We start from the raw sequence: 26,297 nt of genomic DNA on the forward strand, positions 1-26,297 counted from the left end.
AAATACTGTAAAATTACCACTTCCATCCTTCCATAGACTCTGTCAACCTGGCTCCAAATTCCCACCACTAGTTTCCAATGCAAAACTTTCCAGGGTCTTTTCCATATCAAACTTGACCATGGTTTTATAAAATATTATGGAGAGTCTCAAGTTCATGCTAGTGAGAGCAGTGTAGGGGTGATAGAGTTGTTGGGTGGGTCCTGTCAATGTTAAGAGGAAAGAAACGACCATAAAAATGAAGTTTCTCTCTTCCATAATTTCCATAGAAAGAAATAAATATTCCAAGAACAATTACATAAAAGACTCAAGTTCTCATTAATGCTGGGTAAATGACAGTTGAGGATTATTTATGTACTAATGACCTTTGATTAAACTCTTTCACCTTGTTAACTTTAGCAGGTATATCAATATGTTTATATCTAGGCGATAAAATGGAATCCTGAGGATACAGTATCTGGAAAAATAGAAAAAAATAGTAACGTAGGATTCTTAAAAAAAAAAACCTGCTATCCAAAAATGATAGGAAAACCTTACATACACAGCTGTCAGTCATCACCCTCAGATTCTGGGAATAGCTGCACATAAAAATAAGTTTCACTGCACACAATACTGCAAATACTGAGAGAACTACTAAAGATATAAATGTCATGGGAAATATAATGTCAAGATGAGCTTCTAAAAAAGAGTGCTTTTGTAGGCAATTGTTTAAAAGGCAAAAGACCTTACCACTAAAAAGCAAGCAGAAAAGAAAAAGAGAACAAGAAGGAGGAGGAGGTGCAGGAGGGGAAAGAGAAAAAGGAGATGAGGAAGAGGGGTAGGGGAGGGTAGAAAAAAACATGCTACCTAGGAAAGCAGGAGCAGTGTTCCTTAGTGCTAATGGACACCTAAAAAGACAGCCAGCAGCACAGCCACTGGAAATAGGAGAAATGACTTGAAAGACAGATATCGTAATAGAAAGGGAAAAAAAAAAACCCACAAGATAGGCTAAGTGAACAATCTGAACAGATTCAAGAGGAGAAAATTCACCTTACGTATCTCAAGGGCTCCTAAATATGTACTATGCCCTATAAAGCCACAATTCAAGTAATTATCTATTGAGCACCACTTTATGCCAGGCAAGTAGAATAAGGCTCAGCTTCAGATCTCAAAGTAGTCAGCCTTCAGGGAGGCTGAGAACAGAGCAGGATGATAAGCGTACAAAGGCATACTAGGGATACTATTGGAGAAAGAGAAGGGGTCTCGCAGTATACAATGAGAATGGCAGCCCCTAGAGTTGTGCAAAGCAGCAGCCTTGACAGGCAGCTAACTCAGCCTGGGAGAGGATAGGAATAATTTCACAAAGATGATTGCTCAGCTGGATCTGCAAGACAAGGAGATAGAGAAGAGGGGATGGATATTGCTGTCTATTAGAGTATCATGTGAAAAGGCATTGAGCTGTGAGAGGGCTTGGGCTGCTCCGCGTGATTGTGGAGAGTAGGATAATCTGAACAGACTGGCTGGAGAGGAGGCTGGACAGGCAGGCAGGGGCAGGGACAAGAAGGCCTTGCTTGTTACGCTTATTTGCATTTTTCCTGATGCTAGCAGTTCTTTGAAATAAAGTGCCGCCACCACCATGAGTTATTTACCTTATCTTTACTTATAGTCATACCCTAAAAATATAATTGTTAGAGCACATTACAAAGAGGATTTTCTTAATCATGTCATGTATACTCTGTTTTTTTAATTTAAGGAAGATGCATGCATAACTAACTTTAAAAAGATTTCTAACTTTTTATAAAAGCAAAATATAAAAATGTCAAAATGTAACAGGTTAACTTTTAATATTGGATTCTCACTCACTCGTCAGAAAAGCCATATAAACATAGATTTTGCTATAAATTCAATGATCAATGTAATGATGGGATACGTCAAAAATTTAATACATTTTCATATTGGGCTATATCAAAAGACTGTCAAACCACATACTTGAAAGTGGTTCTAGGAATATTTTGTGGGATTTAAGGGCAGAATCCAGCCCATTATGTGTATATGTAACTACTGGAATGCAAACTCTAAGAGGATAGAAACTATATTCACCACGATATCCTCTGGCACACAGTAGGAGCTCAGGGGCATTGGTTTGGACTGTGCACTGCAAAATAAATGGCAACCCCTAGTGTTGTATACAACCTGCAAAGCTATATGCTGTAGCCCTCTGACTGCAAAATAAATGGCAACCCCCAGTGTTGTATAGTATACAACCTGCAAAGCTATATGCTGTAGCCCTCTAGATATTAGACATACCACATACACACACCATGCACGCACACAAATATACACACAAGTTACCCATTGAACAAATTATCACATTTCATACAAATGTGGAAAACAATCACATAATTTTTCAAATGATTAATGAAGCATCTACAAGTATTTGATTACATACTAATGTTATAAAAGTTTAAACTGCCTGAGGACAAAAGCCATATTTGATTAGTCTTTATAGTCCTGGCATCTAGTGAGTTTTCAGTGAGTGTTCAATAAATGGAAAAAGATTGGCATTTCTGTGGTTCTAAACATAGCTGACGCAAGGGAGAACTTGAGTAAACTAAAGCAGTCACTAGAGTAACTCACTTATTCCATTTTTTTGTGTTGATTGCTATTACCCTTTCTGGCCTGCCTCAACCTCAACTTGTCATGGGCAAATCTTACAAGTTTGCTGCTATTTGAAAAGCATAATCTATTCTCATGTAAAAGAAACACTTTTGGCCAAGAGCATACGACTGCCTATACCTTCCTGCAGATATTTTCACACAGTTCTTGAAGTCCATTTGTAGGAGAATATTAAGGATAAAAGCTTTTAAGGCATTTACCTGGGCTCTTGTTGCTGTCCACTTCCTCTACCTCCATCGCCAATCCTACCATCTTATTGATAGAATATTCTCTCACTGATGGAAAGCGAACACAGCAAGCCACTGAAGGCTTAGTGTGAGTGGGATTGATATTTCACCAGCATTTCCTATTTCATTTCTTCAACTCTGGTACTCTGGAGATGGTTTAGCAAAGTCAAAACGAAATTAGGAATGTAAAATGTATTCAAGTAGGGGGGCAGAGTGAAAGGAAAGAACAAGACTCAAGGCCAAATTATCGATCTTATTTCCTCCTACTTGCTAATTTTAAATTTGCTTACAGATCATGTCCTTTGATCCACTCCTTGCATGACTATTTGACCTCTGTCTTAAAAAAGGAAAGGTATGACAGGCAAATCAAAGCAGTGGCTGTTACTAGTGGTAAAAAGGTAGAAGAAGGAACAAGACTGGACTGTCAAATATAATCACTTTACTGAGGCTTTCTGAACTCTGCTTGACCTTTCCTGCCAGGCTTATGCAAACCTTCTTTGGCTTGGATGAAAGACAAAGATAGAGGAATCCACATACTTTAATTCTCATTTGAATTGGTAATAGTAACAGCAGCAATGAAGTAAGGAGGCTCAATGTCGTTGGACTTTTCATGGTACTTTCTGATTTCTAGCGATGAATGAATTCAGAGGCAAAAATGTCACTTCTTCATTCTGCTAATGCTGACTGAAAATGTAATGTATCAAATCCAAGGCAAACACAGGCATATTTCTCACCTCCCATTCTACCCCTGCTGTTTGAGGTATAGTCAGCAAGTGAACTTTGGAAGTCTTGATTCAATCTACACTGCTTGGCCAGTGGGTGGCAGAGAGTAAAGCAGGTGGGGTGCAAAGTGACACAAAACAAAAGAAAGTCATTTAAATTTTAGGAAGTTCAAGAGCAGGATAAGTTTATTTTCTCCACATCTGGAAGGATTTTTTTTATTCCTGAATTTCAAGGGGAAGTGCCATTGCTAAAATAAATAAATAAATAAATAAATAAACAAATAAATAAATAAATAAATTTAAAAAAAGAAGTTAATAGCTTAAATTGGTTATTTGAAAGTTAAGAGAGTTAAGGTGACAGATATTTTGGCATATAAAAGAAGAGGAAATGTACTTAAAATAATAAATGTGTTCAACAAAAGTGGTATATAAAAAAAAACAACTGGTTATTATAAAGCCAAAAAAATTATAGGAAAAGAGGAAAAGAAAATGCTCTCATTGAATCATTAACGTCGATGTTCTGATCTAGTCGAAATCAATTTATAAAAACTGCATGATTGGCAAGTATTCCCTCAGTATGTGGTGAATAGCCTAAGGATGTTTCTCCCATTGAGGAGAAAAGCATGGCACTTAGAAACCTCTTCACAATTTACATTTTTAGTTAATAGTTTATCAAGTTCTTTGTAAAATAATCCTTTTTAACAAAAGCACAAATTTCTGTTTAGTCATATGCATAAGCAGAATAAATAGCTACTTACTGACATTGTATTCAAAGCATTTATTCAACAACATTTTAAAAGCAAGCATATAAAATACAATCCAGATCCCCAAATATCTCTCGCCATGAAGGAGTTCAAACCAGGACTGCCATGGGATTGCTTTCAGTGTCATACTAATGTGATTCGACACCAACTTCTCCAACTAGAGTGCCACTCTCTTGGTCACAACAATGCCCACATTGTGTACCAGTCTTTGAATCCCCAGCATACAGGCTTGAAGAATGTCCTCATGACTATTTTGTAAATTATATCTGTCAATTTTATTGTTTTGAAAATCCTATTCTTTAACCTATATAGTGGGAAGGAAAAAAAGGCATCAGGAGGATTGATTAACTTTTTATTTTTGCTCTTTGATGTTAGACTATCTAAATTCTGGAAATGCATTTATAGAGCTTTCCCAATTACTGCTCTTCAAATGAAACATCAAAAGGCTGTTTTTACCCCCCATGGTTTCCTTAAGGTGCAAATACCGAATAGACAAGAATTTCTAGGTCACAAAATAGAACAAATGGGACAAAGTAAATTTGCTCTCACATCCCTCCATTCCCTCCTTTGTTTCCATTTATTCTTTCTCTCTTTAGAACACTCTGGTGTCTGGGACATGTTAGCTACTCATGGATCTACCCTTCCAGGTTACCTCAGACCTGCTGTCCTGACCAGTGTTCCTTTCTAACTCTCTCTTCGTTGAAACCAACACTCCCTTTTTCTTTAGTCTTCTGATAATCTCTTGCTTCTCTAATAAGGCTTTTGATTTAAAGCTTTATCTTTCAAGGTGATCATTTTCGAGTTTGCTCTCGCTATAGTCGAGGCGCTGAGTGGCCAGGAGGTGGCTCAGCAGGTGAAGGCCCTGCTCATCCTTAGAGACTAGGCAGAAGTGCCTGTCCATGGCTATTTGGGAGGAATATTTTGTCCAAGTCATTTTAATGACCACTGAATCACACCATCCACCTTGACTACCTGTGCTGAAACTCAGGCTACATTTATCTCTCTGTGACAGCATAGTTCCTGCTATTCTTTATTTGGTTCTCTTCACAAGATAAACACTCAGTGCCCACAATGGATCTGGCATGAGTTAACTGGCACAGTCCCCACTTTAAGTCCTTATTCTCAATTGTAAGATGAAGTTGCTTCGAAATACTAGCATAACTGGAAAATAGAATTCTCTCTAATAATTAAATGCACATGAAAAGCAAATGGTTGTTGACCTCTTTTGTGGGTACCCATGATTTTGGATAATTTCCTAGCGTAGTATTTGCTTTGAGTCTTTTTGTTTGTTTGTCTTACTTTGGATAAGGGGTGTTGAGGAAAGTTTATTAAATGGGAGAAGTTAGTATAGACTGGGGAGACAAAAATGGACAGAGCAAGAAAATTTTATTATTTTCTGCTTATGTGCTATGAGAAACAGCTATTAATAATTCCACTAATAAAGACATAAGCCAAGAAAACTTAGCCGAAGACCATGAAAATACTCATTTTGCAACTAATATCCCTTTGGCCAATAGCCGATGAAGCTTACCAGCACCGTGGAGAACTTTATTCAATGTTCTGTATTCAGATTTAGGTACATTTCTTTGTATAGACATTGTATTTACACAGCCAAAAATGCCATTTAGAATGAGCTTGCTGGAGGATTTGCAAAGTCTACAACAGGCGCATAGTTTATCTTATTTAAATTTGCTCACTCCACTAGTCATTTGTCCCAATTATTAGGCCTCTGTTTGTAGAAGATTTTCTTTTTCAAATGGCAGAATTAATTGAACTATCCCTTTTATTTGGGGTGGGTGGGCGGAGAGGGTTTGGGGTCACTAAATTTAGCCAAGGCCAACATTGAACATTCTGAGCACAAAAATGGTGACTATTTTCACTGTCAAATAGTTTGACAGACACAGCCAGGGTAGTAATGAAAGTCATAGTTATGGGCATCTGAGTACTGAAGATCACAAATACTATCAACCTGCCCTATGTTTCTCTGGAGGGGACAGCTGCCTAGATGGATATTTTTAAGGGCAGTGAAAGGCCTCACAACTGAAATATAATTTTTTTACTGTCAAGAAGAGTAAAAAGGAAAAAGGAGTCTCTGGAAGAGAATGGAGTGCCCAGAAAAGCAACTGCAACTGCAAACTGTAATGGTGGGGATAATATCAAGAGACTACATAAGGGTGATTTCAGACCTGAAAGAATCAAATGTGGGAAATAAGGCTATGTAATGGCCAATTTCAGAAATGGAAGAAGTTCTTTATTACATATCCACAGATTATTTTAAATTTAATATACACTGATTTTAATATAGAATGTAGTATGTGTGTAAGCAAACCAAGTAGTTTCACAGACACACACACACAAACACACACACACACACATACACACACTCTTAAATACATACACATCTTTTTTAAATAAAGATCTCTCCCTTTGGATTTATATAAAATTTTTCCCTCTTAAAAGTCAGAGATAGAAATTTTATATGAATAAACAAAAACACTGAATTGCTATTCATTCTTTCTTAGCTTCAAAGTTAAAGGACGAATGTTATTTTACATTTACAGCATTATTAGTTCACTACTTTCTTCGAAAGGCTATTTTTTAAAAAGACCACCCAGAAGTTTCAATGAATCAAGTAAGCAATCTTTACCTTACTTAAAAAGAAAGCCTGCATAGGACACATTCCTGGCATCAGTACGCTGTCATATCTGTTTGGGCTAGATATAATGGAAAGGATAATCTTAAATTTTGAAAATATCTTGGTTAATTTCTTTTTGCTCCATAAACAGCCAAAGTAAGAAAATAATTAAAAATCTTCAATACCTTTTTCAGAGAGATTGTTTCATAACTTGAGGTTTAGAAATGCCAAGAACAAATGAGCCACCCAAGGAGATCATAAAAGCCAAAGTCACAGATGTAGAAACCAGTTCTTAGTAGTGTGATGAATTTCCGAGTTTGGGGAAAATGTAAAATGTTATTCAAAGTGGAGCACTTAGGCCATGGAATTCTCATTACCTCTTGGTCATGGAAGAAACATCTGTAAATGGGGACTTAAAGTTATTATTAAAACATTTTGAGGAATACATTGGAATCTGGAATAAGGAAAATGTTGGGTAATTCATATTTAAAGCTAAGTAAATGCTATTCTCATAGATACCATTGTAACATTTTTTAGAGTTTATTAACATAGGTTTTATAAATCTAAAGAGTCACACATCTTTCTTTTCAAAAGAGGTCTTTTCATTTTTTCTTTCTCCTAAATTTGTGTGCCTATGATTTTCTCTTTAGAGGAAAGAATATCTGATATAATTTGGATATTGATAAAGAAGTTAAACATTATGTAGCTATTTATTAGATATTAGGCATGTTAATGTGATTGATAACCAAATAAATTGTTTAAAATTACACTGCCTATATTATCAAAATAAGTCACATATTTCTATTATCCTAAGTTGTGTGTGTGTGTGTGTGTGTGTACTATTTTAGAGAAACTAGAAAAATAAAAGCAAAAATATGAAAATAAAACCATCTAGAACTTCAATTTCTGATGAAGGGAGTAAGAAGAGCAGTATTTACTTTCTCGTCTAAAACAACTAAAAAGAAAATGGACAAAATATAGAAAGAAATAGCACTCAAGATAGTGGACATTAGGCAAAGAACAGTAACTTCTGATTAACAGGAAACAAATGAAGTGCGCTCTGTGATTGTCCCAGCTTATTGCCTAAAGAAAGTTTTCAAGCTGCAGTGCAGGACAATGGTACATACGCAGAACCTATTGGACAACTTGAGGGGATGGAGCCTCGAGTTCTGGAAATCCAAGGAAGCTAGAGATCACAGGGCAGAATAATGGCAAGGCATGGAGAGGAGAAGTGAAGAGAGGGAGACGAGTGGCACAATCAGGAGATTTATAGACTTTGCCCCCAGAATATTCATTTGGGCACTGATCAGTACATATGGCTGAGGAATCTACCCAAGTCCAGGGAAGAATCATTCTCAAGGATTAGCAGTCAAATAGCACTGGCAATCAACCTTGTTTCTAAAAGCCAGAGTAGAAAACCCCATAATTCATGGGACATTGGTATAGGGTCTTAAGAAGAATCTTTACTTAGTAGTAGGAAAAAATTAATACTAAACTAAATGCAGCTCTGGTGCCACATAACAAAGCTTACAAGAATGATCTGTAAGAATCAGAATGTTTCTAAGTACCTCAACCACATCCCCAAACAAAGCATAATAACATTTGTAGGAATAAAAAATATTCCACACTAAATAAGATAAAATTCAAATTTTACGGCACACAATAAAAAGCTACCAGCATGAAAAGAAACAGGAAAATACCCCCCAAAATAATGGAGAGAAAAATCAATCAATGGACTGACCCAGAAATGAAACTTATGATAGAATTAGTACATACATTTGGCAGATACAATAAATAAAAATACTAAAATGCTATTATAACTATATTCCAAATGCTCAAGAAGCTGGAATTATTGAACATGTTAAATAGAGGCAAGGAAAAGACATTTACAAAAAACCCATATAAAACATTTAGAGATGAAAATAACAATGCCCAAGATGAAAAATTTACTGAATGAGATTAATGACAGTTTAGACGACACAGAAGATTAATGAACTTGAAGATGTTAAAATGGAAACTATCCAAAGTAAGACAAATAGAGAAAAAAAAAATACTGAAAAGTAAAAAGGAAAAGAGCATAATTCAACAGCAGGACAACTTTAAGTGGCCAAAGAAGTAGGTAATTAGAGCCTTCAAAGAAGAGGGAAGGAGTAGAAAGAAAATTTGAAGAAATAATGGCTGACAATTTTCAAATTTGTTGAAAACTATAAACCCACAGATCCAAGAAGCTCTACAAATCTCAAGCACCAGAAACATTAAAGAAAATTAAAGCAAGGCCATAATAATGAAATTGCATAAAACCAGTGGTAAAGAGAAAATCTGGGGGGAAAAAAAAGCCAGAGGTAAAAAGGTATGCTGTGTACAGAGGAACGAAGGTAAAGATTGAGGCAGATTGCTTGTCTGAGACGATGCAAACAAGGAGACAGTGGAGCAAGATCTTTGAAGTGCTGAAAGAAGATAACTGTCCACCTAGTCTTCTAGATACTGCACACATCTCATCTCAGAAGTACCCTCTCCCCTCCCATCAGTTTGAGGTGGCACTTAACTGGCCTATAGCAAATCTATTACCATTCAGAGTTTAGAAGTGTTATCATTATTCAGGAGTTGCAGATTATTCATCTCTCATCCTTAGCATGAACATTGTCATGCTGGTGCAGGCAAGGAGGGATGACAGGGTCGGGGGTGTGTTTTTTTCCTAGAATATACAGTAATGTGAATTAAGATCAAATTTTGGAGGAGAGAAAAAAATGGCATAGATGACAGAGGCTCTGTTCATCCCTCTGGCGACCAAATCAAAGTTGTGATGGTAATGAGGAGCAGTAGCAAGGAAAAATCGCCTGGGATCCAGATGAATAAGCCATACAAGTCCATGAAATCACCCTGCAATGGCAGAGGGTAAGACAGGTTGAGTACACGGGACTGCCTGGTCTCCAGCAGCTGAGTGAGACAGAGGCTGCAGCAGCAGCAGATGTCTCTTAAAGGGGCTGTGTCCGCGAGTGGATATTCGCGGTGACAGACCCGCTCACACTGACCACCAGTGTCAATTTGAGTGCATGCAGGGGGCACCAGGGACTTACAGGAAGACTTTGTCGGAGTGAGGGTCCAAAGTAAAAAGGAAAAGAGCATAATTTTTATAGTCTTGGCATCTCGGTCTGCACAGAAGTGCTGGTGGTATCCACTGTTCCCTGTTGAGCCCTCCCCCATACCAGTGTGCTGGACACAGCGCCGCCATAGCTGCGAGGTCATCAGACTGGATAACAAAGGTCGCTCCGGCCAGATGATTCCCTACCCCGCCTACCCCAACTTGGGCCCTACCCAAGCCACATCCAGGTATATACTCAGTGGGTCAGGTGCTCCTTGCTGAGACCCGCACTGGTGGAGGCAGCTGGCCTCTGTTTCTGGTGTGGCCTTTTGAGGTAACTATAAGTACAGCATCTGTGGATTGCTTGCTGAATCTTAACAGGTGGCCCCAGAGGGGTAGAGACTGGGGCCAAGTTTGGCCTGCAGCTGAACCCCTCTCAGGACTGTGCCACTGGACACCTACTTCACAAAGGCACACTAATAAGACTGGGAGACTTAGGAACTTTGCTTAGTACATGGAAACAGACACAGAAAGGCAGCCAAAATGGGAAGACAAAGCAGCAGAAACAATATGAGAGAACAGAACAGAGATCCAGATATAATGGAGTCAAGTAATCTAACAGATGCAGAGTTCAAAACACTGGTTATAAAGATGCTCAATGATCTTTTGTGAAGTGTAGATATTCAGTGAAAACTTTAACAAAGAGATAAAAAACATAAAAATAGAAATGGAAATTATTAAAAGGAACCAGTCTGAAATGAAGAACACATTATCTGAGATGAGAAGTATATTAAATGGAATAAACAAAGGAATAAACAAAGTGAATAAAGAAGAGGATCAAATGTCTTATCTAGAGGACAGGAAAGCCAAGGACACTCAATCAGAATGGCAAGAAAAAAGATGCCAAGACTATAAAAATAATTTAAGGAGGATATAGGATGCTATTAAGGCTCCAAATATTCATCTAATCAGCTTAAGTGAAGAAAATCAAGATGTTGTACAGCTGTTTGAAGAAATAATGATGGAAAGCTTTCCTAACCTGGTGAAGGAAATGGACATAAAACCCCAAGAAGCTCAGAGAATCCCAAAAATAAAGAATCCAAGGGGCCCACACCAAGATACATCATAATTAAAATGCCAAAGTTTCAATACAAAGAAAAAATATTAAAAGCAGCAAGAGAAAAACAAATAATTACATATAAGTGAAAACCCATAAGACTGGCAGCTGATTTCTCAAAAGAAACTATGCAGGACAGAAGGGCTTGGCAAAAAATATTTGACAGGATGAAGAATAATTTATCCAGCAAAGCTATCATTTAGAGTTGAAGGACAGATAAAGAGCTTCCCAGACAAACATAAGCTAAAGGAAGTTATCTACACCAAGCCAGTATTGCAGGAAAAAACATGTGTCAAAAACGGGAATAAAGAATGGTAACAACTACATTCCAATCCATAAGTACCTTAACTGGAAAAGAATTAAGTGCTCCAACCAAAAGATATTGTGGCTGAAAGGATAAGAAAACAAGACCCCTACATAGGAAAAGGAAGGGAATAGAAAAAGATACTGCTGTGATGAACCTAGAAGATATTTAAGTTAGAAAGAAAGATAAACACTAGATGATTTCACTTATATGTGGAATCTAAGGAATAAAAAGAATAAACTAATAAAAAATGGACTCACAAATATAGTGGACAATTTGGTGTCAGACAGAGAGGAGGGAGTTTGGGAGCTGAGAGAATGGGGTGAAGGGCTAAAGAAGGACACATTAGTAGCTGATGGATGGTCACGGGAATGGGGAGCATAGCACAGGGAATGCAGTTAGCATTAAAACATTGGCTAGGTGGAGGGTCAGGGGATGGAGGGTGCAATGGGGGGGATCGTTTTATGAACCAAGGTACTGTATACTTGAAATAAAAAAATTAAAAAATAAATTTAAAAAAAAGATCAAATTTTTCTTTATAAGTAAATTGGTATTTTCCTTTAATGTTTAGATCTCAAACACTCAAACTATTTTGTTTTACCTTTACAATTAATGCATTACCATTAATAACAACAGTTTAAGGATGTAGATATTTAATGATAGTACGATCTCTTCTCATTCCGCTCGCTGTCTTAAGATTACTTTGAAATAGTAACAATATGCAAGGCAATAAAGTCATGATAAATGAGTGCACATGATCAATGCCTTCTATTTACAAAATAAAGGTTTTCAACTCTGTATTGACATTTATTTTCCATTCCTTCGCTGCACTAGTTATTTGTTTAATAAAACGAGACCTTTCCAGTGACAAAGACATTATCTAATTCATTTCTATAATTCTGTGAGCAAGATCAATCAAGAAGTTTGCTTTCCAGTCATGTTATTATAAATAAGGGTTTCCTCTTAGTCTTAGAATTTCAAGATTCAAAGCCTGTACATGGGCTATAAAGTTAATACTAAGTGATTGCAGTGTGGCTTGGAAGCTAGAATATATTAAATGATCTGCAGAGTGGAACTATGTTCCTAGAATAATAAAATTTTACAGAAACAAAATGATGTTTTGCATTTAGAAGTAAATTTTCCAACGATGAACTAGAGAAGATATTAAACTTATTCAATGTAGCTTTGCAGGGCAAAACTAGAACAAATGAATGGAAGTAAAGGAAGCTGATTTTACACAATGTCAGGAAGAACTTTTTGGTAAGTATTCTAAAAGTGAAATGAATTACCCTGTGAAAAACATAGTACTTTCTGTCACTGCAGGTGTTGAATCAGATCAACAAACGTTTGTCAATTACATTACACAAGGGATTCCTATAGTGGGTGGAAGCTTGGAACAGATCAGGTCTTTGAACTCTGTCCAAGCTTTGAGGTCAGTATTCTGAAGGACATCAGATGGATAAAACAATCTACTAACAAGGAGGCTCTAATTCAGTGAAAGACATATCAACAATTAATTATAGTATAAGTACATGGAAAAGAATGCTCAGTAAAGTAATTGTGGTACAAATATAATATTAAGAGAGAATTGAGAAGTAAGTGATGAATTCCAGGTAGCGGTACAATGAAAATTTGCCTGGATGATGTGTTATATTAATGATCCTGGCATGAGCCCTCTTTCAGGTGAGAGGGATAAAGTGGGGAGGGATTGCTGCCTGAGAAAAGCGCATGAACAAAGAACTAGAGGACAGAACTGCTTGAATGTTTGGAAACAGAAGATAGATATTCTGGAGATTTCACTGATCAGCATCTTTGTGATAAATTTGCATTTACTTTAGCTACCAAGATCTGCCTTTCAGTGCCTTAAACAAATAGTTATAACATTGTAAAATATCCTGTGTAAATCACAAACTTCTCAATAATTATATTAATTTCCTCTTTGTAATTTAAAATAATGTCAGATAGTGATAAAGTTACAAAATTAAAGAAGCTTCTTCCCTCAAACAGAGAAAAAAAAATAACGTTTCAAGTTATATACCTGGTTTGAGTCTACTCACAGATCCACTGAACTTCACAAATAACAGTAAAATGCATTTTATAGTTTTAGCAGTGCTTTATTGAATTCTTTGAATTATTCTTTTTAGAATGTTTTTCTGAGTGATTGGTGTTTACACTTTCCACTTCTTGAAATACGAGGTATCCAAGATTAAAAATAATAACCTTAGTGATAAAGATGGATATGAATCTCTCAACTGCTTCCAGAATTTTTTCTAGATAGCAATATGCCTGTATAACATCTGAAAACAGATTGCAGAAACTGAATCACCACTAAAATTTATTTCAGTCCAGCTCCTTCAGAGAACTAGGAACACTGAGATCCCTCCAGGCTTGAAGACTGTGCTCTCTCAAAGAAAGTGGAGTGAGCAGAGAATATCTACTCAGAATACAGTCAAGCCAACCTGCTGATTTTTGTCATATTCTAAAGTGGAAAGAAAAGCAAAATTTCCCACTAGTAGATTTTACTACTTCTTAGCTTTGTGTTTCTGGAAACTTTTAAGAGTTTCTGTTTTTGTCAGCAGATTTTCTATACCACTTCTTGGTATGGATTTTTTATTTTTTGGTATGTATCCTGTTGGGTCTGTTGTGCTTCTTGAATCTGTGACGTGGACAGTCACAACCTATTATTTCTAAAAGGTTGTTTCTGCTCCGTTTGCTGTTTCTCATTTTGGGATGCTACTATTTGTACTCCATATACTACCTTTCGCTCCTCTGCCCCACCCAGTATCTTTCTTCCTTTTTCTGTCAGATTTTAGTCTGGTTATTTTTTCTGGCCTCTTTTCCAGCTTACTAATCATCTCTTGAATGTGTCTAAACTTTTCATAAACTTATGCATTAAGTTTTAAATTTTAGTTATTACATTTCCTCAGTTCTAGAATTTCTACTTCTTTGGTAAAATTCTCTTAGAATCTAATTTCATAACATAAAATATGGATCTGATAACACTAATATTTACATCTCTTACTGACCCGTTTCTATTTTCTGTTCTTTTGTCTTTTTTTTTTTTTTTTGATCATTTGATTCTGTCAGCTGGTATGCTGGGTAATTGAGATGAGGAGATCACTTATAACCTTGCAAATAATACTAAATAATTTGGGCTAAATTTTTACAGCAATAGAAAGGCATCGAAGGGCTTAAGCAGGCAAATATGTCCAGATTTACACTTTAGACAGATTACTCCAGCTTCAGTGTGGGAGAATGCATTAGAAAGCAACAAGTCTGGAGATGCAGAGACCAGTGGGTAAGGTTTACAGGACTTCAGGCAAGAGTGGATAGTGACAAATGGCAGGGTTTATGCTAACGAAGATAGAAGTGTATATATTCAAAAAATATTTACGGGATAGAATCAACATGATGATTCTATCATGTTTCTGTTTCTGGATACTAAGTGGAGAGAAATGGCACCATTTACTAAACTAGATAAAATTGGAGAAGTTCAAATTCGGGAGAAAGAAAAGCTGTTCATTTGGGACCTGTGAAGTTCGAGATGTTCGTTAGACTGCCTAGTTATGAGACGTTTGTGGTTTGGACACTCAGGAGAAAATTCCAGGGCAGATATAGCAGTCTGGGAGTCAGGGGCACACAGGTGGCAGAGGAGTATATGAATTCACATGGAGAAAACGAAGAGTGAGGGCAAGGCGTCCCGGGCTATTAGAATACAGGCTGCTAAGGGCTAGGTAGACTTCTCCTCAGAAGCCTGAATTGGAGACGAAGATGGAGTAATCAAAGAAGTCAATGGAAAACTAGCAGAGTGTGATGTCACAGAAGCCAAGGGTAGAGATTATTGTGGAGGGAGCATGGTCACCAGCATTTAATGCCACCTAGAAAACATATTGAAAACATATTGAAAGAAAATCATCTGGTAACATATGATGAGGAGCGTTTCAGTGGAGAAGATGAGGGAGAAAGCACATTGCAGTAACCTGAGGGGTGGAGGGGGTGAGGGTGTAGAGAGTAAGCACAGTAAGTTTATGAAACCTGGCTCTGATGGGAAGGAGAAAGATTGGTAGGATAGAATGTATGTGAGAGTAGGAAAGTTGTATATTTTTAAGACAAAAAAAATTTGACCGTGATTAAATGCCAATAGGGTGGGAGAGGTTGAAAACACAGGAGAGAAAAAGGCTCATTGACAAGGAATGTTTTTGAGAACACAAAGGATAAAGGATCTAGAGCTCAGGGGGCAATATCTGCCTTAGACTCTTAGAAGTAAAAGAGACCTTTTTTTCTCCCCTAATAGAAGGGAAAAAAGAGAATATATGGGGATGCTAGTCATCGGGGACTAGTTTGGGTGGCCATACAGTGAGAGTTCTTTACAGAGGTCTTCTATTTTCAGTATGAATTAGGGAGGCTTGGGCATCTGCTACAGGGAGGTCAAGAAGCAAAAAACTTTTAAGAAATATGGTAGAACTGCCACACAGCATCAAAGATCCAGATAAAGTCAGATACCATGAAGTTGTAGAGTGGTCCCATTTTATGCAGTGATACGAGTTTTTCCTAGCAGTTCTCAGTAGTTGGGAGCAAATATGAATTAAGTGAACAGCTATATTTATTCTACAAAGGATTTTTAGCAGGTAGATCCCTCTGCAGACAACAAGACAAAGACATTGAAAATGTCAGCAAACATAATAGAGAAGAAAGTGAAGATGAAAGGAGCAAATAGGTAGAAGGAATATAGGAAGTCTAATATAGAGGTTTCAGCTCAGTTCGATGAACCAGTAGTCTGTAACTGCAAATTTTCTAGTTCTGGTGATTGAGATTTTTAACTTATATATAAGAAGACTAGTTTGCTTGGTTTTTATCTCCTTAGCTAGAATAATCAGTAAGGCACCCATTTCACTTTCAAAAGCATTCTGGTTTGGATAATAAGTTATATGGTCTTGGTATCCACATATTAATTACACAGACGAGGCTTGGTAGAAGGGAGATAATAAGTTCAATTTTGGACATTTTGAGTTCAAGTTTATGGGAAATTTAGGTTAAAAAGTCAAGTAACTGAACATATATTCAGATACAACCCAAATTCACCAGGGGTTAATACAGTATTAAATGATTTATAATTTAGTAATTATTTCAAGAATGATATACTAATTTGCAGACAATATATTAAACTCCTAGAAAATATTTGCACTGGATAGTTGAGAGCCATTTATTAATATTAAAATATATGATATGTTGGGATAAAATAAAAAATATTAATCACGCAAGGAATAATTTTAACATTGATCAAATTGTCAATCTGATATAACAAGTGAATGGACAGAATTAAATTGTCATACCTCAAAACATCACAAGGTGGCAGCACAACTACAATGTAACAAAGGAAAAGATCTCTCAGATATTCTACAGTTAAAATATTTGTGAATTTATGCCTGTTGTACATTATTTATATCTTTCTGAATGTATGCTCTTTCATTTAAAAATATTTGTTTTACTATTATTGCTAACTTAAGGTGAAAATTAAAAGTTTAATTTTTTAACATACACTATTTAAAAATATTTTATATAGACTAAAAAAATGATCATTAATATACATTTATGATATTCATAAGATAGCTATTAGTATATAGGGTATGTAACACCATAGTTATGTTTTATAAGTTTTCATCTTGATTGGTATATTGTAGTTAGATAATTTTATTTAGTGCATTTATCTCACTAGTGACAACAAATTCAGTAACTTCATTTGTTGACCTTCAGAAGGAAAGTGTTTAGAAGTCTAATGGAGAAATTCTTGTTTGCCATATTCTAGTTATAGAAATTTTAAGGGAGGTAAAGTTATCACATTTAGCCAATAGAAAATACAGGATATCCAGTTAAATATAAACTTCGGATAAACAGTAAATAATCTCTTTGGCATAAGGATGTACCATCTAATATTTGGAATATACTTAAACTAAAAATTATTCCATTATTCATTGTATTTTGCAACTTTAGTGGAGGACGGGATGTGGTGGGAGGGAGAATTAGAGAAAAAAAAAAAAGTTGTTGAGAAAATCAGTAATCTAAGATTCTGGTCTCCAAATCTGACCTAGATTTAGAAGTCTTCAGGATCAAGGAACTAGGAAAAGAATTCTAAATGAACCCTAACTACTCTGCATTCTGTGGTGAACTCGTTTATATGTTAAGCTAAACAACATGGGTTGACGTTAATCAAGTTCTCTGGTGAATTACCATCTACACCACACATTGATTACTGATATTTAAACAACAAAATGCAACAACATATATTTAACGCTAGCTCAGTACTGGGCAAAATTGAATAAATAACTACAATTCAGGCATTTTTAGATCTTACTCAGGTTCAGGGTTATCATTATGAAAATCTATCATTAGAGCATCAAGGCTTGGAAATGACATTTTAATTTAATTCAACAAACATGTCTGGCACCTTCTACATGCAGAAGACTAAGACTGTGAGATATAAGGATTAATAAAACAGCGGTATAGGCCAAGTCAGTGGACATTGACAGTTGATAAAATAAAAGTTAAAATGATGCAAAAATAATGACAAACTCATTCTTACCAATTTCTTCCTGGGTTTCAGTTCTTGGTCCACTGTTCTCCCTTCGTTCTTCCCTGAGATGATCTCCTTTTCTCTTCCATATGATTTTCAGCTCTCGTTTGATACCAAAGACTTCCAAATCTATTTCTAGCCATGACCTCTCCCCTGTGCTTATGGTATGTTCATTTAGCTCTGGTTCCTGGCTGCCTCAAAGGCACTTCCAAAGTCAGACTAACCATTTTCTCCCAGAAATTATTATTTTTCCTTTATTCCCAAGTTTAGTTACTAGCATCTCTCTTCGTGTTATTGTTCACTCTTGAAACATTCACACTATCTGTGACTTCTCTCCCCCATGCAATCAATGTGCCTTATTAGATTGTGCCCAGGCTGTTCCAAGGCCTCTCTACACTCATTTCTTGCCTCCAGTCCCTCCTTCCCTAAATTTAGAGATTTACTGAAATTGTCAATTAATTTTATTTACATTATTAATTTTACACCAAGTACTATTATTAGTTAAACTTGAGAAGAGTTTATGAGTTTAATGACATTGAACGATAGGAAGAAGACTAATGAGGAAATCAAGACAGAGTCAGGGAATGGCCTGGGCTTGGGAGGTGTTCACGCATCTGAAATGTAGGTACTTGGGAGAGAAGGCAGGGAGACCTCCGAAGCCTCGCTTTCAGCACTGTCCTGGGCACTGACAGCAGCAACAGTAAGCATTTATAGGGCACCTACTGAATGTCAGGCATTTATATCCTCTAGAGAGGTGAATGCAGGCCAATGTTCCCTCTCTTTTAGGACATCGGGGAGAAGGGGAAAGACACCAACACACTCAATCTGGGCCATCAGTCCTAGCAGTTTAAAAAATAGCACATCTGTATGTTCGAACATCAGATCAGTATCCTGCAGGAGAACCAAACTATGGTGGCATAATCAAAGGAGTGGAATCGAAGAGAACATAAATAAACCAGAAACAGTTAACGAAACACAATCATCATCATGCCATATGGTAACTAAACAAAAAATGGGAAGAAATTTAAGCAAATAATTCTGATTAGTGTTACTATTATAAAGCCAAAACAAATTTTCACTGTTTCTTTTTCTGCAGTTAGTTTTCCAGAATCTATAATCGCCATCGATGTCAAAATTTCTCTGAAACCAATTGCAGTTAAGTACCCGACCACATATTTTAAAAAGATATTGGCTTTGACTCATGTTTTCAACATGATGGCTAATTCCTATGTTTGCCTTGTGTGCATCTCTTTCTCCTTTTGCCCCTTGACTTGGAGGAATTCTTGGACTGTATATGTGGATTCTCACTGCTCCCTCCTTCTAGAGCCAGAAATTTGGGGTGTCATAAGGGCTCAAAAGTAGAACAGAATAAGCTGTAGGTGCTCTACCTGTTCAGGGGCAGCAACCCAAGCATGGTAATGAAGGGCTGAGAAGACCTGGACTAGGTTGTGGCAAAGTGAACAGAAGGGTTCAAAGAAATGGGCTTGGATGGCCCTTGTGGTGGGGGAGGGGAGACTCAGTCTGGTTAAAGCTCTGGGGGGGCCAGTGGGAAGACAGGTTGATCAGGCTCAGCTAAAAGGAGCCAGTGATTAACAGGACCCAAGGTCCATCAAGTTTCTGGAAACAGGCCTTGAGGGAATCCCTTTGGACTCAGGCTGGAGTGGGGATCACTGAGAGTTTGAAGACCATGGAAGACTAAATCAGCGTAATTACATCCTTTGGTGTAAAGGATGTCAAGGCCTTCAGATATTTGAAATTCTTTTTACAGAAAACAAAACATTTACTTTGAAGAGATAAAAGGCTTGAAATGTAAATGCCTGAGTGAAACTCATTCACACTTAGGGGTAATCACTCGGTCAAGAAATCAATAAACCACAGAAGTATCAGATCTTTTGGGTTGAAGGGTGGAGAACAGGAGTTTCAGTTTATGAGGTGGGGTGGGGAGAAGTTTAGATAAGTACAAAGGAAAAAGACCCAGGAGACTGGGAAGACAAACTGCACCTACTTGGCAAATTTTACTAGTGATTCATGACGTGCCTTCCATCTGTCTTCCCCACTAGCTTGAGAACTTCACAAGCCAATCGCTCTGCTGCATCCCCCAGCATGGTGCCTGTGGCAACCGGTAAGCACTAAATCATTCTGGGCTCAATCTGAATTTTAGCTGCAAACCTGTGGACAGCAACTGTGGGCAAATGATTTTTTGCTTTTCCTGTCCATCCGAGTAGACAAATACTTGGCCTCCTGGGGTTCTGGAGTATCAGAGCTACCCTCCCAGGCCCATCTGTGCCCACACAACCAAGAAACAAAGCTCTTATCCACTCAGCTAGGAGATGGCAAACAAGGGAAAATGATTTTAAAGATGCGTGCTCAATAATCTCTTAATACGAAAACTATGAGGCTAGAACTTTTCGGTTGTTTCTGTTACTCAAAGTGTATCTCAGGAACTTATAACATTTTGATTTGTTACTATTAATTTTGACTTTCTGATTTTTTTAGAACAAATTTTCATGGTATAAAGTGAGGACCCAGCATGTAGTGACTGGCAAATAGCAAGTATTCAGTAATTATTTGTTGAAGGAGCAAATGGAAGCATGAATGGTGAAATGAGATAATCCCCAAATTCAAAATAAAAGAGTCAAAATGAGAAAAATTCACATAGCACAGGTGGAAATGGTGCCAAGATATTATCCATAAAATTTTGTGAAAAGTTTAACAAAAATCAGAATCTGAATGTATTTAACTTAATTGGATTTTATTTAATACTGTAAATGTAGTTGGAATACAGTAACCAATCAAGTAAATTGTGTTCTTTGGACAAAAGGGGAAATTTCTGTTGCTTTGTAAGACTGAGAACCGATCCCTGAACGTCAGTATGTTTTCTAAGTGATTTTTGCTCTGTAAGTTTGCTTTGTTATTTCTGTTTTGCTTTGTTTTGCAAAGCCCCCTGACCTTCTAGCAGTAACCCCATTTCAGGTATCACTCTCTCACCCCCTGTTAAGCTATAGAACAGTGAATAGAAGCTCAAAATAGTCCAGCGACATTTGGTATTTTAAACAAATCCTGGCTTTAATCTGAACATAACTAAGAGCTCTTCAATACCAGCCAGCCCCCTGCTGGTCTCCATCACCAGGAGAAGCCATTATGTGGAGCTATTACAATATAGCCAAGAACCCAGTAGCATCAGACCATTTCAGAGAGCTTGCTGTTCTCTCTTATAAAGTTTGTTCTTGAATAGTATCATTAAATCATCTGAAATCATGAAAACTTCTTGTAACAATTTTCCTTTCCATGACTAAATGTCTACTTTCGGCCCTCTGACTTTTAGGCAATCTCTCACTAGCTCTTTCACTAGCGCGAGTCTGTGAATCATTCTAAATCACAAGGAGGATCAGATGAAATTGTCAACAGAATGTCTTGCTTCCGGTGGATAATGACTTATTGGAAATACAAATTAAGATAATATGTTTTATTTTGCATGGTTGTTAGTGTTTCCAGCCATCACCTCTGATCAATTCAGGCTATAATTTTGCAGCATTAATGAAAAAAGACTTAACGAGCTGCCCTTTTTCTTTCGCCATGTAGGTCTCACTGCTGTACACAAAACCAAAGTTCCCTAAATAGAAAACTTCCATTCCACACCAGCAGGCCTAACTCGATTTGTGGGTTATAGCTCAGCGAATAACAGATTAATTTTTTTTTTTTTTTCTGTCTGAGGTATTTTACCTTCCAATCTGAATTTTGGAACTTGTCTTGATTAATGCTGATGTGCTGAACATGGTTGCTGTTAAGTCATACATCTTGCAAAAAGCCAATTTGAGCAATAATTCGTATATCTCCTAGAGAAAAGTTTTTCAAAACTCTCAAGTGCAATGTTCTGATGAATTAATCTTCTGTGACAACCTGATGCTTCTTTGAAACACTGGCTTTTTTTATGATTGTTCTTGTCTAGGACTTTTTTTTTTCTATTATGTCAACTTAATGGAAGCAACATTTCTACTTCAAGACTACAGATAAACAACAGGTATAGAAGAAGTTGTTCTATGTGATAATTATTAGAATTTGAAAGCAATCTTTTGTAAAAAGTACCTCACTACCCAAAAGCGATTTTTACTATTATCTTTGTATATTAAAGGAAAAATTAAAGCATATGTAATAATACATGCTAGTATCTGTGTGCTAACCTTTTAAGCTAGGAATTATTTACTCTTGAGATTTATTTCCAATTGAAAAAACAGTGATTCAAGAATCAAACTCTCCGCACTCTTTTTTGAACTAGGCCATGACTTCTCTGCAAAAAACAAATCTTATATTAGAAGCAAGTTATGGCTATTTAACTGTATTTTCATGGAGGCAGAAAGTTGACGGTAAATTACCCAGTAAAGAGTAAACTGATTTTAAATGTAACCACCAGGAATTTAATCAACTGTTAAGTGGTGCCTTGACTTTTAAATTATATAAAAGTCACTTGCTGTATTTTCTACTCTGAGTACCTACTCCAGTGTCTTGGTGTGTAGTTAGAGTTCAATGTCAACAGAATGGAAATCTCCGAATTTTTTAATGACTGGTGAGAAAGCTTTCTTTGACTCATCCACTAGGTGGCACCTAGGGACCGTGCTTTACACACTTAACTGTCACAGACCCTCCCATTCATGGTGTAAATAAAGAGCTGCATTATTAATTTAGACCATCACGTCCACTCTACGCCTCATATTTATTTAACCAGCTGCTTCCTCTAATCCCCCTTACACACTATTGATTAAAATCCTAAGAATATTCAAGTTTCCAGTCCTCCCCATTTCCCCCTAACTACATTTTGCTACCTTAAAAAAACCGACTGTTTAAATAACATGTACAGAGTACCATAGTTACTAATAATGAATCCAGACTATCGGAAAATTAACTAGAGGCAACAATAGACTGTAAAGTAAAAGTTATTTTCAAATTTGCTTTGCATTTATTTCATTGGAATGCTAATTGGTGGAATACCATTATCTTAAAAATGTAATCCGGAAAATAAAACATGCAAGGGGCAAAAGAAATGAGGGCAAAGCTAGTACTAGTATTTTCTGAAAAGAAGAGTTATTTTCTGACTTTGATTCTTGTTTATCTTTTCAAAGATGAAGCACAGTGCTACCTAAAGGTTCAAAGACTTCTTCAACTACTCAGAAAATGCCAATATTCCACACCCAGGGTGCTAAAAAGGCAGGTCTGTTTAGCAGACCATCTACTCATACTCTGTATACTCCAAATGTATTTATCCTGGATGTGTTACTTGCTCCCAGAGGAAGGAAAAGGAAGTGAAACCACTAGAGATATAATGAATTGATTCTTCTCTGTGAAAGTCTCTTCAGTACTTCTAAATTATAGCGTCAGTCATTCCTCTAAGAGACAGAGCCTTGCTAACAATAAATAACTCACTTTATAAGAACATGATATTCCTCTCTTTCTTGTTTCTCATAGAAAGCCCAGCCAGGACTTCTGAACACTCCTATCTGAAATACTGGACTCAGGGTATGCTCTTCCTGGGGACCAGGGGTCTCAATAGGCTGTTGCTTTTCTCTTGTTCATTTAGTTAAATTTAAGCAAAATTACTTGTCCTTATCTAGTTTTCCTATTTTTAAGCTGTTTCCAATTTTGTGAAAGCAGTTACCAAAAATGTAAAGTCATTCTCTTAGCTTAAACAATTAAATTAATAAGAACAGATAGCCCAATAGTAACTAGAGACTAAAACTTAAATGTTCAACAGGCCTTTGGCATAACTTCTATTTTAATAAATGGAAGGAAAAACTTCTTTATTGGTGAAATAAATGAATGTAAAGTTAAAACTGATGTAAAGATTAAGAAATATTACATTAAACGTTATCCAGAGAGAACTACGATGATACATTTTTGGTAGAACAATATTCCCATTTTATGATCCATTAGAATATTGAAGTCAGTGAAGTATGTATAAAATTACTGCAAATTTAGTACACTGAAATAATCACAGAAATGGTTACCAGAAACTACATTTGTAATGAATAAATATTACATTTCACTTAGAAATTAATTCACAGGCTTTATTTCTCAAGAACCGTTAGCTTCCAAGAAGCCAGCCAGTATGTTTGATTTTATGACATCACGCTGGAACATGTACAGAAACACTTTCCACCCTAAAAATTCCCAACTGTACTGACCACTTTGTGTATTTTTTCCAGTGATAAATGAAAATAACTTATTTGCAAAACAATAAACCATCTTATTTTGAACACAACAGTTATAGTCAATGGAAGAAAACAACTTCATTTAAGCCCCCAAAGAGTTCAGATTTGCTTAGGGTGGTGAACAGTTTCAACATATAAATAATTCCTTAAACCAACTTTAAAAAATAACCTTAATGACTATGACAAAATTTTTTTCAGCACATTAAAATTATCCACCAACGTGATTATATATATGAAATGCATCATAATTCTATTATCTTAATTTCAGTTAACAGAAGCCTGGACCAAAATCAGTAATATTTCAAAGGTGATCAATCTAACAGGTATTATCTATGATTACAGTAGCTTTCTTTTTTTCACACAAACCTATATAGTCCCTAAAACAAAATTCATAAATCTGGAATGGACAGTCCCATTCCTCAGCATTTCTTTCAGCCTATTCTATTCTTTTTTTTTCATCTCAGGTGTTATAAAAATGCCTGTTGAAGCACGGATGGAAAAGCTATCGCTTAGAAACCATGCATTTACCAGATTTATTGTAGCACATGCAAAAGCCAGGATAGTAGAGTTAGTCCTTGCCCTGTTTCTAGACTGAGCTTGTTTATGGCAATACAGTGTTTAATCTGACAATATGAATCCTAAAGAAAGTTGAGATGTTATGTTAAACTCAAAAGAAAATTAAAGAAAATCTGCTTTAACGTATACATATATCATGATATGCATTGCTTTCTGAAATGTTAAAAACATCAAGGTTTGATGGAAATAGTAAAAAATTTGTGGAAGTTTTACCTTGTCCCGAAATCCAGAAGTTCAGATGCTCTCAAGTCTTGCTGAAGTTGGAGCTGGAGATCAAGTGAAGCTAGAGCTCTTTGCCCTCACCTTAAGTTTGTCTCTGGGCAAGTGTGTGTGCGCGGGTGTAAGTGTGTGTGCGCGCAGAATGTCTCTTTGTGGCACTGGATGGCAGAGGTCCTGGTCTTGGGAAGAAGGAGGCACTTTCTCACCATGAGCAGAAGAAAAGCAAAGCGTCACCAGGAAAGTTCTCCTCCCAGATCCCCTAATTACAGCCTAACGTGCACTTCATGCAAACTTCAGAGAAGGGAGGGGCAGCTCTATGCCCCGACCTTGTGAAACAGCAGCTCTTAGATGACTTTCCCTTCTGCTCAGATCCCGTAAGGGGAAAGCGGCAGCTACAATCACGAGCCCCTACCCACACCACACCTCCTGCACCCTAGGGTGTGTCTAGAGAGGCTGGGGCAAGGGATTTGTGGAATGATCGTGGGCCAGCAGTGTGAGGCAGACACACCAGGACAGTGAATTTTCACTTTGCTGTTCAGCCTGTGCTTGAAAGGAAAATCCAACGGTAGGAAAGGTCCTGGCTTTCCTGCTTCCCTCTCCCCATAGTAAATCCACAGTAACCAGGTAGAGGCAATTATGACGACAGCACAGAAAGCTTCCAAAACTGGAGGTGCCCTTCCACCTAAATTGCCAGAAGCATATTTTCTTTCTTTCTTTCTTTTTTTACTGGACTCGGTATCAATATTGGGTTTGAACCTCCGTTAACAAACAATCGCTATTGTACTCCTGGATGATAGAGCTCAAAAAACCTGGATTTATTTATGGAGTAAGGAATGCGAGGGGCGGACGGGATGGGTGGAGCTGGCTTATAGATTCATACCCAGGATTAGAACCAGATGGGCACAGGGCGCTTGCAGACACACACACACCCACACCCACCCACCCTAAAATAACCACTGGGGAAGATGCTGGAGACACGCGGGAAAACGCCTCCTGAACAAATAGACATTTATTTATAACTCTTGGGAGAGTATATAGGTCCATTGATTCCCGCCTTGAGTAACCAAGGGTTTTGGAGAGGAAATGGCTTCATATTTCAATAACAGAGCCACCTTTGATGAAGCCTAGGAGGGGAAAAAAGAAACACACCGCAGGAAGCAAACGGCTGTTGAAGCAGCCGGGAGGAGAGAGCGGACTGGCCTGGGGATGAGGACAAGCAAACAAG

At 37.0% G+C, this 26,297-nt stretch overlaps 1 protein-coding gene across 1 annotated transcript in view; it reads right to left on the reverse strand.

The window, feature by feature from the left end:
- HAPLN1 (hyaluronan and proteoglycan link protein 1) overlaps positions 1 to 25,346 on the reverse strand; it is a 62,171-nt gene extending 36,825 nt beyond the window's left edge. Inside the window, exon 1 of the mRNA XM_006913198.1 lies at positions 25,067 to 25,346. The gene's annotated coding sequence lies outside the window, so the exon portion shown is untranslated. The remainder of the gene's footprint in view (positions 1 to 25,066) is intronic.
- Positions 25,347 to 26,297: the final 951 nt, after the last annotated feature.

This window comes from Pteropus alecto, unplaced genomic scaffold (assembly GCF_000325575.1).
Source record: "Pteropus alecto unplaced genomic scaffold, ASM32557v1 scaffold20, whole genome shotgun sequence".
NCBI classification, from domain to species: domain Eukaryota; kingdom Metazoa; phylum Chordata; class Mammalia; order Chiroptera; family Pteropodidae; genus Pteropus; species Pteropus alecto.